We start from the raw sequence: 19,243 nt of genomic DNA, 5'->3' as shown, positions 1-19,243 counted from the left end.
CCAAACCCTCCTTCACACCATGATTTTCTGTCATAGCTCTCTCCGTAACTCATTGCCAGCTGCCCATCCTTGCCCGTCCACCACCTGTCTGCCGCGTGGGGTCAGCCCACGAAGGGATGGCAGCACCCAGACGGAAAGGGGTAATCCCCATGGCCTGGAGTTACAGAGATCTTCTGCATTGCTGCTATCAGCAAAAGAAGCTTCACCAGCACCAGTCCCTGCTCTGCAGCCTCTCTGGTCTCCATGAGGTCTGAGACTTGTTTATGGAAACCGTCACTTGTGGGAGATGACTCTCCCAATCCTGTGTGTCCACCTTGCAAGTCTCATATGGTTGAGTTTTCCCTGGTGCCTTTTTATCCTCTATATCAAGAAGCAGCTCAACTGATCACCTCCTTTTTCACCACTAACATGAGAAAAGGCACTCCACAAGTCAGCTATAAAGGGGAGAGGATTCAAATGTCTATTTTGGGTCAGATAATCTATTCCAGCACTCTACGGTCTGGCTGTTGGACTTGGTGATCATCGTGGGTCCCTTACAAGTCAGAATATTCTATGATTCTCTGTTGACACAATGGTTGGTTCTTACACATCTCAATTTAGGTAAGATTAGGTCATCTTCCAGGGGAACTAAGGCCTATCTTTAGCTGTAATAATTTATTTTGCAAGAATATCTCCTACTTGCTTCCTCAAAGCCTTTCTGATAACAAAAGGGATTAAAATGTAGGCAAAATTTATTTTCCATCCAGCTGTAAATGGAAATAGTGATAGTATCAGACAAACAGGTGGTACATAAATGGATCACTGTGTAAATTCTTGGTGAATGTCACGCTGTGTTTTCCATGTTACAGTCAAGCTTTGTGGTTGCATTTGCCTTCCTACGCTTTCTGTGAAAGAAGGCAACGTCAATAATATTTGGGCTTTCCCCACTGTGCTAGACAGCTCCATTTTTTGTTTTCAGCAGCAAAACCATCCTGATCTTGTTGGTACAGTTGCCAGCACTTAGCACACCAGCTACTCAGAAAGCTACACACACAGGCTCATTGCAGGGGGGGTTGGACTAAATCACCTTTAAAGGTCCCTTCCAACCCAAACCATTCTGTGATTCTATGATTCTATAGATCCACATAAATAATACGACCGCCACTGTAAGAGATGTACGGACGCATACTGGTGTCACATACACGTGAAGCTATGAGGACCTACAGAGCTGCACTGGACGTGGGGACATGGTTGGTGGCAGAAGTGGCAGTCCTCTCTGATGGCTCCTGCTTAAGGCTGGCTTGCAAGCTGCAGGGAACAACACCCATGTTTGGTGCAATGCAGGGTGTGGCAGCTCCTGACCCGGAGCTACAACTGTATATAAACAGCTAATGCTTCCCAGTTCTGCTAATGAGCAACAGCATGGTCAGCAGGATCGGCAAACTGGTCATCCCCCTCTAGTCAGCACTGATGAGGCACTGGAGACCTTATCACTCTCTATAACTACCTGAAGGGAGGTTGTAGCCTCTTCTACCAAGCGGCACGTACTAGGACAAGAGGAACTGGCCCCAAGTTGCACCAGGGGAGGCTTAGATTGGATATTAAGTAAAATTTCTTCACTGAAGGGGTTGTCAAACATTGGAACAGGCTACCTAGACACATGGTGGAGTCATCATCCCTGAAGGTATTTAAAACACATTGTAGATGTGGCACTGAGGGACGTGGTTTAGTGGTGGCCTTGGCAGTGCTGCATTAATGGCTGGACTGAATGACCTAAAAGGTTTTTCGAACCTAAATGATTCTATGATTCTATAATTGAGCTGATATTGCTAGTTGGCCCATTTGCTGTGCTGCCAGGCTGTGGGCTTTGCTTCGCCAGTGGTGCCTGGCTCATTGCCATGCTGTGTCACTGCCGTGCACCGGAATCCAAGGTACACAAATAAACATTCTGGCTGTGTGTGTATATGCATAGGCACAGTGTGTTTACTTACTGTATCTGTATCTCTCTCTGTATGTATATATACGTATTGTGGGTGCTGAGTCATGTGAATGCTGGAGGCTGTTCGGGGAAGGCAGGGAAGCAGGTTGCTCAGGCACCAGCCCTCTTGCAGCTTGCAGGCTGTGTACATCAGAGACTGCGGAGACTGCTGGAAGCCAGGATATCGCAGGATGCTTTTGATCTGCTGACAAAGGCCTGGAGTACATACAATATTTCTGCCACAGTAACCGCATCTGCTTCCATACAGCACTACAACCCTCTAGTGGAAACTCAGCCCTATCGGCACGCCAGTGCTGCTGGCCATGGAATGAGCTTTTCCTTCAAGGTTTCAAGCCTGACAGTGACACGACAGCACCCACATTTCTGAATAGATGCATTGTTGCTACTGAATGCTATTTTTTATTTTTCAGGCATATAGGAGGCCCAGTTCTGAAGCAGGACCCCTAACCTACTCATGCTGAAGCAAGCAGTTCTGCTTAGCAAGTAGGTAACATTCAAGTGGGATAAAAAGTCTGTGTGCACCACCCACAAGAGTTTCCTGCAGTATTTCACTGATCCCCAGTTTCCCAGAGCTTGCAAAATCATCCTGCACAGTATCAGCTTGGTCTAAGTCACATCTCTGCCAAGTCAAGTTCCCGAATGAGTCTGAGAACTGGGAAAACAATTCTGCTGGAACAGAAACTGGCCCTGGACAGCTTCTTCATCTCTCACCTGCTCTGAGGTTACTTTCTTCTAGCAGTGTAGCTGGTTTAACATCCACAGAAACCTTTACAATGCTCTGCTGGCATGGGATACTACAAGGCACTGAGTACTGCCCCAAGGCAGGGGTGTGCCTTTTGCAGATGGCAGTGGGAGCAGGATTAGGCTGTGCTTGGAAATAGTCCGCTCTTGATAAGTGAAAGGGCAACGCAGAATAAAAATAGTGGTAAAACCATTCCCTGTGTGATTCATGTCCCAGCTGGAGTGAACAGGATGAGCATTCCCATGGAAAAGCCCCTCAGTGAGGGGTCTACTGAGCCCAGCAGAATCTATCAGCACCCTTGCAGAGGACATGCTGACTCCTGAGAGCTGGAAGGACCTTGGATGCCATGATGTCTCTGTGGAGCACTTGGGGAACAGGTACAAGCTTCACAGTCTCTTTGGGTAATGAAGATTGATGTCCCTGGAGTCTCCAGAGAGGGTGAAGGACATCTCATCTGCGGCTCCTATCAGAGCAGTTCAGTGACTCAAGGGGTAAGGATGGAGAAGCAGAGTCTGTATTGATGTGGGGAAAAAGGTGGTCTTAGCAGCACTGTTGTGATCCCCAGGAAAATATCCCATGGAGAGGAACAGCTCAAGCCAGTGCCTGACCTCTGCCCCTCAGTGTACCTGACCTGGCAGAGGGAGGTTGTAGGAGGGAGAGCATCAGCACTGCTCTGTCCTGCCTGCCTGCCAGAGCATCTCACTCCTCCAAGCCAGCATGTAAAAACACAGAAGCTGGCAAAAGTGAGATTCCTGCCCCAAAGGACAAACAGCTTCCACAGTGAGATGTTTTTTCCCCTTTAGAGGAGAAATAAATAACTTTTCAATTTCAGCTGAGAGGATCTTCACACTATGAGATGATTTCATCAGACAGAGAAGCTCCCAGGGCTTGGTGCTGGCTGCCTCCTGAACTGCTCAGATGCCATTCTCTGGGAACTTCCTGCTCATCCCTGGGGAAGGGAATCAGACACCAAAGGGACAGCAGTGACGTGGGGGGCAGAGAGGAAATGAGGTGTGTTTTTTACCTAAAGAAATAAAGATGTGATGACATTGCAGTGGAGTTAAACTTGCAGTTACGGCATGCAGGAACTGGCAGGGATTGCTTGTTTGCAGTGACCTCTTGCAAGGCCAGGAGATGCTTTTGGGAGGCTTCGGAGAGGGGCTGCTGCCTGCTGTGATGCTATTTGCCACCACTTGTACAAGCATAGGATTGATTCATTGTTCCTGTGTTTTCCCAAGGGAGTGCCACTGCTGCCTTCATCCCCGAACAATGTTTTCTGTGCTTTTGGCACAGAAGTTCAGAGGGCGTCAGCCTGATCCAGCAAGAGACCCCTTGGTGCTCTGGGATTAAACAGAACAGCACGATGTCTCCTGGCCAGCTGCTTCCTCCTATTCGTTTTTCTACAGCAAAGGAATTTCTTTTCAAGAAGCAGTGCCAGCCTTCCCACTGCCCTCAGCAGAGGGGAGGGGTTGGTGCACATCCCTGCCAGCAGCTGTGGGGCTGCGGCCCTGCAGGCTGCTGTGTCCCTGTGCTCTCCTGCCTCTGTGGGGACCATGCACCTTTGCTGGTGGACAGATGCTGGTGGACAGATTTACTTCCTTCTCTCAACCTAGGCAGCTTCAGCCATAAACCAAAGCAGACAGTCATTTATCACAGTTGCAAAAAGTTGCAGCTCAGTCCTGAGCTATGGTTAACAATAGTGAGATTTTTTGGAGCAGATCTTGCTCCACTTGCCTTCAGCAGAGGCAGTGCTGAAGAGCAGAAAATAATAGCTTTCATGGCATGACCCCACTGCTCAGCTTGACTCTGACCTCATTCCCCAAATCCCATGTGCCCTCTCTCCCTGCTCCCATCAGGATGCTTCCCAAGCATTCCCTTTAGTGCCAGTCTCACTCATTTGTCCTTCACCGTGTTTATTGTCACATTTACATCTCTCCTTACAATCAATACGCATATTGGTAGAGCAACCTGGTGAGCTGGTACAGGAACCTGATCTGGCTGAAAACAACCCTTTCTCTCCCCTTTATTAGCTTGTTTTTAACTCCCTGATCCTCACTGCTGCAGGTGGGAACCCTAACAGAAATACTTGTGAGATTTGCAGGGTTTCCCCCTCTGCATGGTGTCAATGCTGTGCTGATATGTTGGTCCTGAGGCATTCCTGCAAGGCTGAGGTCTCCCTCCTCTAGTTCACACCAAGTTACCACAGAGTTACCCAGAGGCCAACCTCCCCTTCTCTCACCTCATACTGTCCATAGGATTGACATGGCATCCCATGTAGCACAGGAAACATGATTCTACCTGAATTCTGCCCAGCTTGCAGCCTCTGCTGCAGATCTCTGACAGCACAGACCCTACCCATGACATACCAGTGACACTGCTCACAAATGAGAAATAGTGGGAGGAAACTCTGTCCAAGCATGTTATGGGGACCAAAAACCCTGCTGATCATTGCTCATCCCACCCACAGTTGGCTTGGTTCCTGGGTGGTTGTATTTCAGAAAAGTAGTTTTATTTCCCAGACAGAGGCTTTAGTTTGTAGGTTTGTGGGGGTTTCCTTCTGACTGAAATAGGAAGATGTAGCCCTTCTGACAAGGTTGGCAGCAGCACAGACTCAGCTCAAATTTAAAGAGGTTGCTAATAACACATTAGCTCCAACTTCCTGGCAAAAGTAGCTTTTCCTGTCCACACACAATTCATACTGTCTTGGAAACAGCCTGTTATGGCAGAAATGAAAAGCAGAAAGGTGGATAAACAGTGATACACCCCCACCTGTTCACAGCCCAGCCTCCCCAGCAAAGTGCACTGAGCCATCAGGTTGTTTGCTCCCATGAGATGCCAACAAGTCCCCATCCCACTGGAACCAGCACAACCCTATGGGATTTCATATGACTCCCTGAGCCTGAGGGTTCTCAGATGCTGCAAGCCCAGAGCTCTAAGCTTGTCATGTTTGCACCTCAGTGACACCTTGGTGCAGTATTTGATTGTAAAAGGTTTTAGGAAGTGGTTGCCCTGGCCTCCAAGGTGTTGAGTCTCCTGCATCACCACTTACTCCATGGTGAGCTCATCTGATGGGCTGAATCACCTATTGGCTCTCTTCCCTCTGCTCTCGCAGATTCCCTGTAACACATTCTGGTTTTCCCCTGCACTTTGTGGTCTGAGGAGCTTCCAGGTGACAGCATACTCACACTAATTTAAAACAGCAGGATCCCACCAGGGCCGCGTACCTAGGGCTCATCAGGCACAGGGCACAATGTTCATCCATGCTGCCACGGGCATTCCAGACCCACTGACAGCTGTGTGATGTGCAGGGCTGCCCCAGGATAAGCTTTTGGGGTACACCCACTGAGTGGTTGTGAGCTGGTCTGGTTGAGTCTCCCAGGTGCTGACACCATGCAAATAATGAGTGACAAGTGAAGGTTGATTGCGAGGGTGCACATCACATAGCAAAGCTGTGGCTTCACACACCACTGAGCACATTTGATACCTTCCAGGCACTGGAAGGAGATGGTCCAAAGCTTCGTGTGCTTTTCCCAACCCTTGCTTTCCCAATCCTGGTCCTGGTGTCTCATCCCCACCTTTGCTTCAGCTCTCAGCACTCAGCACTCAGCAAACCTTTCCCTGAGCCACTCCATGCCCTCAAATATTAGAAGACCACTAATTTCTGCAGGTTACAGCTGTCTGAAGAAAGAATCTGAGAAGCCAGATCTTCTGCAAGATTAAATGCAGGGCAGGAAGTTGTGTTTGTCTGTATCTGTGAGGTGTGTTCAGCTTGATGTAGCTGAGGTTGCACTTGAAGATGCCTGGGTAGTTATGGTGTTGAACTTGAGATCAGTGCAGGCTCATCCTGTGCAGGCTCAATTGCTGCTTTTAAATGCAACCAGATTTAATAGGAGGCTTGGGAAGTGTCATTATGCTTGCCCTGTGCTTATATCTTGGCACAGATCTGCTCTAAGACACCATCAGAGGTAGGATCATGTCAACATGCATTTTTTTGGGTTGACTCAGTACAGCTGATCTTATGTTTTGATGAATTGCTGCTCCCAGCAAATTTTGCAGAGTACACCGTGGCTGTCCAGCAAGGCGAGGAGCACAGAGCAGTGATGCATGATGCAATTCGATTAAGAGACACCCTACCAAGTTTATTCCTTTGTCAAAAGATTCAGAAAATAACTATAGGATGGTACAAATAGGTTTTATTAGTGTAGCATGAAAAATTCAGAAGTGTAAATGAAAGAAAGATTAGTCCACAGGCCCTCAAGATCATAGTTGGGCAGGGCTTGTTCTCTCCCTCCACCATCTGATGACTATCAGTCACACACAGACCACAAGCCTGGGTGGCACCAACCTGCTTCACGGCTTACAATGGAGCAGTAGCCCCCTCCTAACATTTCAGAGGGGAGGAGACCTCTCTGCTGGCCTGGGGCATGTTATGGTTCTCATGCTGGAGCTCTGTGCAGCCCCAGCCCCAAGGGCTGTAGCAGCATCCAGGTAGGTGTGAACACTCTCTGTGAGGCTTGGGTGAGGAGACATGTCCTGGGACTCATTGTGATGCCAAGCAGCAGCCCACTGAGTAAGCGTTCCATTGGCATCTGCATCCCCAATCTATCTGGGCAAGCTCACACAAGCAAAACCTACCCTCCTCTTCTATATTGCTGTTACCTGAAAGCAAAATGAAACAAAACCTCCAGGATGCATCTTGTTATGTCCTAAGTCACCCTGCTGTCAGAGGTTGCCATCTTCCATCAACAGTCCTCTCATCACTCTGTTCTCCGTGACACAGAAACGCGATCACACACAGCAAACACCATCTCTCCCATCCTGAGGTCCCTCCACTGCTGCTGCATGTCACTGGCGGTGCTCAGCACCCTTTTCCTGGAGTTAGGCCCCATAAGACATGGTGCTGCCCCTCCAAGCCTTTGTTATCAATGAGAAAATTAGCAATGCAGCCATAGGCAGCAGCTCTGCTCTGAGTCTGTGGTTACAGGGAGCTGGAGTGAATAGGAAGCCAAATCATGTCTGAACTGCCACTTGCAGGACCAGTGGCATGTGACAGCCACACTGCTGGTCCCACTGCAGCTTGCACAAGACATTGAGTGTGTGGCAGGGTGACAGTATGGAACCTCAATTTATGGAAGAACTGGCATCCTGGGACTGATGTGCTGTTTTCACCCAGGGTTTTTTCATACAAGTATGGCAGGAGCAGGCCCGAGAGAGCCATGCAGAAGGCATGAAATACAGGATGCATGCATCTTGCAGTGCCACCCAAAGCACTGGAAGCCTGAACTGCCGCACCCCCTGCATCCTGTGCTCCGCCTCATTCAGCAAAAACGCCACCAAATGCAGGCAGGCTCAGGGCAGACCCAGATGTATGCCTCCAGAAGAGCCAGAACAAATCCAGTGCCAGCAGCTGTGAAAGTGTGGCTTGGGACAACATTTGGCAGGATCCTTAATGCTTCCCTCACTCCCTTCTGGCCTGAGAGAACACAGAAGACAATGTAGCAGTCATTTCCTCAGCACAGCCTGTGTTCCAGCTCTTAGTTTTATAGTGGAGGTGTAGCAAGGCTAGGAAAGCTACACATCCCGGAAGCCTCTGCATATGGACAGCTTCCTAAACCTAGTTCAAACCAGTCTCCACTGGGCCTTGGCAAGTGTCAGCTGGGCAATATTTCACAAAAGTTTCATTCCAAACATGGCAGTGATTTTACTGTTGCTGTGTGCGGGTTTCTAACCCAGATGGCAAATTCTAATTGTCTTTTTCCTATGTTTGACTAGTGTACTATGTTTTTAACAAGGTATCTAAAGTTGATTGTTGGTCCAGTTTCTTGATCTTTTCTTATAAATTGCAGTAGAAATTTGTGGAAGGTATGCTTAAGATATCCCTCCATAACTGCATAGTCATGGTATAGCACTGTGGAAACTATACAAGGGTACATAACTCATTCTCTACATTAATCATCTATGCGGGTAAAGATAAAATTATGACATATATCCAAAGTTCTTGCACTGGTACTGTGCTCATTATGCCAAGAGACCCTTCTAACTTCATAAACGAGTTTATTACTTTACCACTGGCAAGTGTCTAGTGACACAGAGATTTTGGGTACAAGGAACCTTCCAGGATTAGGTGTGCCTTGGATGGAAGGTGCAGAGAGCACTGGATCAGGAACAGTTTCTTACAAAGAACCTCTCTGTGCATTAGCCAGGATGGAAACAGAACTGTGTTCCCTCCTGAACATCTGTCACCATCTGATGCCTCAAATACTGTAGTTTTGAGGCTAGGGTAGGATAAACTGAGCCATGCTAACTCACACACTCTCTCTTCTGCCTCAGCACATATTATATCACTTAGGTCAATGCTCTTCCAACAGGTCTCAGGATTTAGTGCAGTTCATATTTGATCAGGCAGAGATCCCTGAGGAACCATTTGAATAGCAGAGGATATGAGTACAGAATATGAAGGGACCACCTGGGCCATTAAACCCAGTCCCCTGTCATACCTTGCAACCATATAATAGACATTTAATCCAGAAAGGCCCAGCTACCTCCATTCCTCCTCCCCTGTGTGGCTGAAGCCTGTAACATGATATTAAAGCCATCACTGAAAGCATAGTTTTTGCTGCAAAAAGGCAGAGCTCCCAGAAAATGGAAAGTCTCTCGTGTCTTTGGCCATAATATATAGCTAGGAATAACACAGTTCCTAGCAATAGCAATTTACACAGAGCCAGACTTGGCATTTTCCCAAACACTTTCTCAGCCATTCTAGAGATTTATAACTAATAATTGCAGAGCTGGATAAATAATTAGACTCTGAGGCTTTGTCTTAGCTTTTTTCTTATAAATAAATCCCTTATTCACAAGCTATATTAAAACACCTGTCGGTAGTGTAATGTGCATTTCATATTGGTGAATCACTTATTTCCTGTCTGGGTACATTGATTTTATTTCCATTATCTGTACTTTATTTGTGCAATTATCAGACTTGTCTTTCATAGAAAATACATCTATTCCGTGTGTATAGGTGCATTTCACTATATTGGAGATGGTTCACATACACAAACTGCTGTGGTTTAACCCCAGCCAGCAACCAAGTACCATGCAGCTGCTTGCTCACTCCCCCCCACCCATGAGGGATGGGGACGAGAATTAGAGAAGGGGAAAAAAAAAACCCTGTGGGTTGAGATAAGGACAGTTAATAATTGAAACAAAGTAAAATGTAGTAATAATGAAAAACACCTGTAAAACTCATGGGGAATGAAACCAACAGACAAATATGTGATGCACAATGCAGTTGCTCATCACCTGCTGACCAATGCTGAGCCCATCCTTGAATAGCTATCACTCTATTCCCCAGTCAACATCCTCCAGTTTAAATATTGAACATGATGTTCTATGGTACAGAATAACCCTTCGGCCAGTTCAGATCAGCTGTCTGGCTGTGCTCTCTAATGGCTTCTTGTGCAGCTCCTTGCTGACAGAGCATGGGAAACTGAAAAGTACTTGACTTAGGGTAAGCACTACTTAGCAACAACCAAAACATCAGTGTATTACCAACATTATTCCCATGCTGAATACAAAACACAGTACTGTGGCAGCTACTAAGAAGAAAATTAACTCTATCCCTGACAAAACCAGGACCAAAACACACATACACAAAGAATAACAGAGAAGTGGATCAGCACAAGGCAGAAACCCATCGTGAAGTGATGGAGCCATTCTAAACTGCTTCTGATTGCCTTGAGTGAATGCTGAGATATGGCAGAGCTATGGCAGACCACATTGTCCCACTGAAGAAGCATTCTGAAGGAAGAGCAATGACTCCCAAAAACAAACTCTAACCTTGCAGAGGAAGTGTTGGTTAATGTCTAGAAGGTCCTCATAGGAAGGCAGAGAGAGCTATTGCAGTGCTGTCATGGGACCTGGTGTTAGCAGGCATATATATTAAGCATCTAAGAAAGTGAGGGATAACGAAAACACAAAGAGCAGCATTAGCAATATTATTCACTTCTCGGAATTCTACACTGCTCCCGTTTCACTCTTGGTATGCCCAAATGTTGCACAGCTACATATGTTGCACAGCTACATACAGTCAAGGACAGGAAAATACATATCAGGTTAGATTTACAAAAGGACAGGCACCCTTAGCACTGCAAATAGATGAGCACATCATCTTTCATCAGCTGGAGGCAGATTTATGGGAAGGAGGATGTGGGAGGCTAACAAGGTTGTTGCCCTTCCCCCCTCTCCTGACTCCGTTGCTGAAGCCCAGTATGGCACGTGCTGTGCATCGTGTCAGTGGGGCTCTGCTGCCCCTCATCACTACTGCAGCCATATCTGGCCCCATTTTAATTTCCCCTTCTGTCAGTCTCTCATGCAACTCTATCCCCCATCCCTGTCTTCACTCTTCTCCCAGGTTGCTGAAATCTCTCTTCCAGTTTAGGGGGACATTGTTTGCAGCCCACAGGAGTTAGCACCTCCTTAGGGGAAGTGCTGCAGGAAGCAAGCAAGGCAAAAGCTGTCTGAGAGCAGACTGACTCTTATACAAACAGAAATGTAAATCATAAGATCCAGAAGACCCAAAAGCCCGTGTTTTCTCTACACTTGATTCTCTCCCCACTGCATGCCAGCTGGGTGCTGTTGAGAGCTAAAGGCAATAGATCTGCAGCAGGCAGGGCAGGGAAGACATGACCATTACTGAATCCCAAAGCAAAGACTGGTTATAGCCAGTCCACCCGACATCTCTAGGAAAACTGGACTCACTTTTGTGTCAATAAACTTGATTTCATGGTTACATTGGGGTACAAGAGCAAGTAAAGACACTGGCTTCTGGCCTATCATCTCATGCCTCAGTTCTGACCCCGGGCAAGGGTGACAGATTATATGCAAGATTTATTTTTTAGTGACACAAATTTCTTTTTGTCCTTCTGAAGACCTTTAGCATAACACCAGCAAGTACCCATAGTAAAGCAGGTAGATAAGCACTGCTTTTTCTGTGTATTCTAAGGATGGGCAGATTTTGCATCACTCAGTTGTAAAACCCTGACTCTAATGCATTGAGTCAGACAAAGACAATCCGTAGGATCTCATTAATATTTTCTCATAACCACATTTTTATTTACTCCATTGGGTCCAAGCCTTGCATCAAGGGCCATAGAAACACTTTTACAAATGCATAGGATATGATTCTGCTGGAATTCCAGAGAAAGTGGAAGAGCTCTGGAGTCAGCGAGCCAGGCTTGGCCACACACCTCCCCCTTCCCAGCACCCTAACCACACACTGGGCTTTATCCCCAGACCCTGGGAGACCACCTTGGCATGGGCTCACATTGCTGAGGTCCAGGCCAGTTGCTCCCTGCACATGTTTCACTCACACCCCATGCAGGGGTTGAGAGGAGCCCTGAGTACTCTGCAAAATTGGAGGTTTTAATGTTGCTGGCTGGCAGGAGGGTCACTTGCCCCTGGCTTTTGGCTTTTGCTGAGGTGCATTGGGAGGAGTCACTGCCCTAGAGCCAAAGCAGGGCTGTCAGGTGGTGATGGTAGTTCGCTGGCTGTTGGAAGGGGGCCAGGAGTTTCAGGAAAGACATTAGTCATTCTATTTACTAGAAAAACCTTCAGTAACCACCAAGTGCTCTCCTGCTCCTATGAGGGTTTGTTTGGGTTTTTTTCCCCCATTTCTTTGGCCTGTCGAGTTTTGGTTTTGCTATTACCTTGTGAAACTAAATGATTCTATGATTCTGTGAAACACCCCAGAGAACCTCTGTCCTTAGCAGCTGAACTTGTCATCTGCCTCACGAATTGGACAGCTGTCCCCACAGTCCTTCTCCGCTGCTGCACAGCCCTTAGAGGAGCATCCTCAAAGAGCATCCAGGCACCACTGACACTGCCCTGCACTTGTCTGTCCTCCTAGAAGGGCAGTGATATCATAAAAAAGTCAATCTATTCTTTATACCATTGGTTGCCTTCACACCTTTTGTGTGCCTGCACACTGTATGTAGCGGAAGGTGAGGGGGATGAACTTATCCATGTTTATCATAAACTTTCACATAATTAGAAGGAATTTCTGAGTGGGGTCCTTGCTGGCCCATGGAGACCTGTGCAGTAAGATATGGTCAGGGCAACATGATGGGAACAGCCAAGCACTTCCCTGATGAGGTGACCTGTGGGACTGAAAGGCTGAAGCACACTCCATAGGGTACTACTGTGTCTGGAATTAGGGAATTTCACTGCACAACCCACACAGAAGGCATTCCTACTGATGTTGAGCTGTGTCCTCTCCAGGATGGGACAAAGTTAGAGAAAGGGCAGAAAGGACAACTAAAATGATAAAGGAATGAAACAGTTTCTAAGGAGAGACTAAAGTCTCTGGGGAGGAGAAGGCTGGGGTTTTTGACTGACATTTGCAAATGGCAATGGATGAGGTGAATGCAGAATGGTTATTCATTACTAGAACTCTGGGAAGCACGATCAAACTAGCAGTAGATTAGTCTAAGACAGATAAAGGTGCTTCTACACATTTAGGGTAGTGAACGCTCCTCAGAGCCCTACCTGAGCTTTGTCATGGAAAGAGCTAGATGGACCACATGCAAAACTGAATGAAGGAATGAGCCAGAAACAGAGCAGCGGATTGGTCAAGGAAGGACAGGGTCCATTATCTCCTGTTTTATTTATCAGTATCATCATAACCATTGTGTACATGACTCTAGTCTATATTCATCGATACTTTTGATATGAGCCTTGCACTCATGTATTTGGCTTATTACAAGAACACATCCTCAGCCTGTAATTCTCGCACAAAAAGCAAAATAAGAATTAAGAGCTGTGATTTACAAGAATGAGCAAGGCACTGTTTAACCTAACCAGCTAATTCTCCTTTAAATCTCTGCTGAAAGGCACAGGCAGACTTCCAGAACGTGAGTCTTTCTTCGATAGTTCCTATAATTTGAACAAGATTTCAGCTAGAGTTCTAAATTACTGAGGGAAGCTGGCTGTCCTCCATCTGATTTCCACCAGTTCTGCAAAGATCACACAAAAATTGAAATGAACTTACCTAAAATTTCAAAATATGCTGTAGCCTATGGCAGTTAGTGGGAAACATTAGTGCAGTAACCTACCAGGTGGACAGCAGAAGAAACTGGACCTCTAGCTGCAATGAAACTTGAGCAGTGTGAGGAGCAAGAACTGCTAGATCACGTATGAGGAAGAATTCCTCATCCACCCAAGCTAGTGGGAACCATGAAGAGAGGTGTGGGTCAAACACAAACTTTGGCAAGCCTAAAGGAAACATGTTTATTAGCTAGAAATTTTGGTGCTTCTATCTATGCACATTTCCAATGAAAGGTCAAGAAACATCCCAGTGTAAGTATCCTGCCTTTTCAGTATGCTAGTAGCTATTCCTGCACTTTGCAAGAAATTTGTTGTGGTTGAACTACTAGGCAGGGTGCATGGAGCTGGAAATGGAGCCTGGCAGAACTCAGAGGGGAGAAGGCAAACATGAAGAGAGCCCAGTGGACACAACAAGAAATCGCTGTAGAGCTTGGGATGTTCAATATGAGGGTTAACATCAAATACCCAGATCACTTGGGACACAGGAGACTACAGGTTCAATTTAACTTAATGTGGAAACCCTTCACTCTGGAAATGTTTGGTGCATGTAGCTTTGTTTAACAAACCTGTGGAGAAAGCTGAAGAATGAACCTTTATCATGTCTCAGGGCTTCTCGTTCTGTAGGATTTACTTTTAACAGACATACAATAAGGCAGAGCTTTGGGCAGTGAATGTGAATACTGAGCTGCTCTGGGCTTGGGAGAAAGAGAGGCAGAAATCTTGATAGTTGCAGCCCTTGGAGATACAGCCATTTCATAGGCTGGTCCCAAACTTTTACTAATCTGGGTAGTGGCTACAGACTTCTGTTCTGCAGAAAGCCCTGATGACACAGGCAGGAATTTCTCACAGCAGCAGGGCAGATTTCAGCTGCCTCAGAGGGTTCCCTCCTCCTCAGCTGTGCTGTATTCGTGGGAGGATGTACAGATAGGTCCTGGAAACTTACCATTAAATATTCAGCTGTGGAATGACCATGAGCAATTAGCAGCACAAACTGCTGAAGCTGGCAGTGGTGCAAAGAAAAATGTTTGTAGACCCACAGCTTGAAAAGTTAAAACTTTGGTCAGTACTTCAGGAAAGGACTTAAACTGATATACAGGTATATCGTTGCTGATATATAGCAATGAGGTAATGTAATAATGCAGACAAATAGTTTTGTCCCCACTTTCCAATTTTTAAAACATGAGCACATCATACTTGTCATTAAAACCAAAATAGTCCTTTCTCAGTATATCTAAATCTTAGATGGCATAATCAGATCAAGGATTCTTCCAGCTCCCCATGAGATTTCAACCAACAGATGGCAGCAACCCTATTCATAATGGCACTACCACTACAGTTTTTGTTCTCATCAAGGCCCGCGGTTACCCGGTTCCCTGGGATGCTCCTCACCTTACTGATGAGCCTATGGTCAGAAGGAATGTCCCTGCAACAGAGCAAGTGGCTGTGAAACACAAAGAGCCTCCACTGGCTGCACTCTCCATTGCTTTCTTGGGAACAGGATAGCTTAAATGAGTCTACAGATGCCCCAGAAAGCACACTGAACCCTGCCAGACATAATGAACCCCACAGCCCCACGAGATGACTGACAGCTGACATTCAGAATCACTGCTTTTTTGTACATGAATTCTGCATGGTTTATGTAACTCATTTTACTGCCTCCACCTTGTTTGCAAAGCAGCACTTGGCCCAAAGCACATGTGGGTGGTCCTTTTGGTCAAACACCACAGGCACTTCTCACTTCTACTGGCTCCTTACCACTTGTCCTGTAAAAGTGTTTGGCCATTCACAGATGGCCACAGACTTTTGCCTCTGACAAACCACGTGACACTCAATCTCTCGCATAAAAAATTTCGTTTTCAGCCAGCACTTACCTTTTACATACACTCTTTATTTTACAGGTATGGTTGTCCATGCACATCAGTGCTCTAAAGTTCTTTTTTGTGTGATTATCCAACAGACTCCCCACCTATCTTGTGCATATTTTGCTGCATATGCAACATATAGCCCCAGGGCTAGACAGTTTACCAAAAAATTCCCTTGTCCTGCTATACTACACTGGAGAAGGGATTCAGTGGATTTGAGAAGCAGAAGGGAATTGGGTGCTGCAGGGCCAGCCCTACCTGGCTGAATTCACTTTCTTCTTCCCAATGCCACCATGATGGTCACCTGCCTCTCCTGGGCACTGGTCACTAAACACCTCACAGTGCGAAGGGGAGCATGGGGATGAACAGGAAAAATGCCACTGAGAGATACTGAGGAGGAGAAGATAGGAGACATAGAAGAACGCTGTCATGAACTGACATCAAGTTAGGCTGATCAGTGCACTCCTAGTTTGAAGCAAGACCTCAAGCAAATGAGCAGTGACTTCAGCAAGCAGAGAAAGGGAAAACCTTGAGAGAGACAGCCAGTTTACTAACCATGTCCTCAGATTTGCATCCATCACTTGCACAGCAAAGGGAATGTGAATGATGCTGCAATAAAATGGGTAAAAAATAGGGACAAGTGGATTGCTGATGGGCACACAACTGGACAGTGATGAATCTGGCTCTTACTGGAGTACTGAAAGATGCATCTTCTCTGGGTATTGCATTTCTTTGCCAAATTTCAGGTGCCTCTCCATTCTGCTGTGAGACAGCTCAAGAAAAGGTTCAAATAAACTTGATTGGTGGGGAAGTGTGTGTTCTCCATTCTCAAACATAAATAATCCAGTTTGACTCAAATTTTCCAAACCCATTCCTTACTGGAGAACTTTAGCACTAAAGGCGAAAGATCTGGAAAATTGCAATTATAGACTGAAAGCAAACCAGAATAGATATAAGTAATTTCTTAATTCAACACTCTTATTTAAATAGTTGCTACTTCATCAAACTAGTAAAAAAAAAAAAAGTTATTTCATCGAGTAACTGGAAGAAGGTACACATTCACAGGCCCTAATCCTCAAGGGAGACTTTACTCACCCTAGTTTCTGCTGCATGGGCAACACAACAGGGCACACAGGATATCTCTGGAATATATTGACAATAACCTCCTGACACAGGTGGCTGAAGAGACAACAAGGGAGATGATCTGCTGGACTTCAGAATCACAAACAAGGAAAAAATGGTCAGGGATATGAAGGCTGGGGTGGCCTTGGCTGCCACAACCATGAGATGGTGGCATTCAGAATCCTGAGTGGAGTGAGCAGGGAAAAAAGAGGGACTGCAACCCTGGACTTCAGAAGAGCAGACTTTAAACCTTTTCAAATGGCTGCTTAGAAGGATCCCATGGGTTATGGTCCTGGAAAGAAGAGGGGTCCAGAGGAGATGGTTAATTTTCAAGGATCACCCCCTGTAAGCTCAAGAGCAGTACATCCCCACAGGACGCACAAGACATCAAGCAAAGGCATCAGGAAGCCTGCATGGATGTACAAGGAGGTCCTGACAAAACCCAAACACAAAAAAGAAGTGCACAAGAGGTGGAAGCAGCGTCAGGCACCCACGAGGAATACAGAGGCATTGGAGTGTGTAGGGAAGGGGTTAGGAAAGTCAAAGCCCACCTGTAGTTGAATCTGGCAACAGATATGAAGAACAGCATGAAGGACTTTACAGATTTATCAGCAATAAAAGGGAAACTGGGGCTGCTGCTGAAGGGGGAAGGGGATCTGGTGACAAAGGACATGGAATATGCTGATGTACCCAAAGTCACCCTTATCTTGATCATTCCAGTACGGCCTACATTCAGCAATCCCAGAGATCCTGACACTTATCAGAGTGTCTGGAGCAAGAGAGTTACTCTTACTGGAGGAGAATCAGTTTAGGGAACATTTAAACAAATTAGATATATAGAAGTCTGCAGGACATGGTGGGAGTCACCCATGAGTGCTGAGGCAGCTGGCCAGTTGCAGCTAAAGGCCAACCTCAAATATCCTTGAAAGGTTGTGGTGATCAGGGGAAATACTTAAGGACAGGGAGAAAGCAAATATCACTCCTATCTTCAAGAAGAGCAAGGAAAAAGGTATTGGGAACTATAGGCTGGTCAGCCCTGCCTTAATGCCTAGGAAGATAATGGACCAAGTAATTCTTGAAACCATTTCCAAATATATGAAGAAAAATATGATGACTACAAGAAGTCAGCATTATTTATGACTGTTATGAAAGTAAAATTATGTTTGGCCAGCCCAATGGCCTTTTAAAATGAGATGACTGGTGGATGGGGAGAGAGCAGTGGCCTTTATTTTCTTGGATTTTAGTCAAGTCTGTTTCCACAGACAAACTGATGAAGTTTAGCGTAGATATATGAATGCTAAAAGGTGGACTGAAAACTAATTGAACTGCTGAGTTCAGAGGATTGTAACCAGTGACACAAAGTCCTGGTAGAGGCCAGGCCCTAGTGGAGTATCCCGGGGTTTATACTGGGTCAAATATACTTAACAACTTCTTTAATGAACTTGATGATGGGACAGAGTGCACCCTCAGCAAGTTTGCGGAGGATATAAAATGAGCAGGAGAGTTTGATGCACCAGCTGGGACCTCAAGAGCTGAAGAATGGGATGGCAGGGATCTCATCAAGTTCAACAAAGAGGAGTGCCCAGCTTTGCCCCTTGGGAGGAATAACAGTGTGCACCAGAACACACTGGGGACCAGCCAGCTGGAAAGAGCTTTGCAAAGAAGGACTTGGCAAAGATGACCAGCCACGTCCTGACTGGTGTCTGGGATCCCCAGAACAAGAGATATGTGGAGATACTGGACAGAGTCCCTTGAAGGACCAAGAAGATAATTAAGGGGTTTGAGCACCTGACATATGAGGCAATGTTGAGGGAGCCCAGAGAAGGCTCAGGGGGGCCTTATAAATGTATACCGAATGTTGAGAGACAATAAAGAAGACAAAACAAGACTTTGCTCATTGGTCCTACATGGAACATCAGGAGATAATGCAAATAACAGGAAATACAGGAAATACATTTTTTTTACAAGTGATCCAACGGTGGAACAGGTTGTTCTGAGAGGTTATGTAGTCGCCATCCCCTGAGGTTTTCGAAACCCATCTGGACATGGTCCTGGGTAGCCAGTTTTAGGTGGCTTTGCTTGAACAGAGGTTTGGGCTAGATAATCTCCAGGTGTCTTCCATCCTCAAACATTTTCTGATTGTTTTATTCTTTAAATAACCTTGTTTTCAACAAAAGTTAAATGAGTATTTTTCCTAAAGTGAGAGCTGAGGCCAAGAAATGACACACAAAGATGAATCAGTGAAATCTTATGATTTCAGAAAATGTTTTCAGTGGTTCCACTGTTCCTTAAAGTAATTGTGTGACTGAGCCTTGTTGGTAACTTTATTCCTTGGAAACTGAAAGCCTGTTTAATTCCAATCCACATAAAAATCATCCCTGCCAATACCCTGGACACCAGACCAATAACGTTCCTCCTCCATCACCATTTGGGCTAAAC

This window comes from Empidonax traillii, unplaced genomic scaffold (assembly GCF_003031625.1).
Source record: "Empidonax traillii isolate 1590-97213 ecotype Southwest subspecies unplaced genomic scaffold, ASM303162v1 scaffold149:size904812, whole genome shotgun sequence".
Taxonomy (NCBI): Eukaryota; Metazoa; Chordata; class Aves; order Passeriformes; family Tyrannidae; genus Empidonax; species Empidonax traillii.
Note: the sequence above shows the minus strand (reverse complement) of the source record.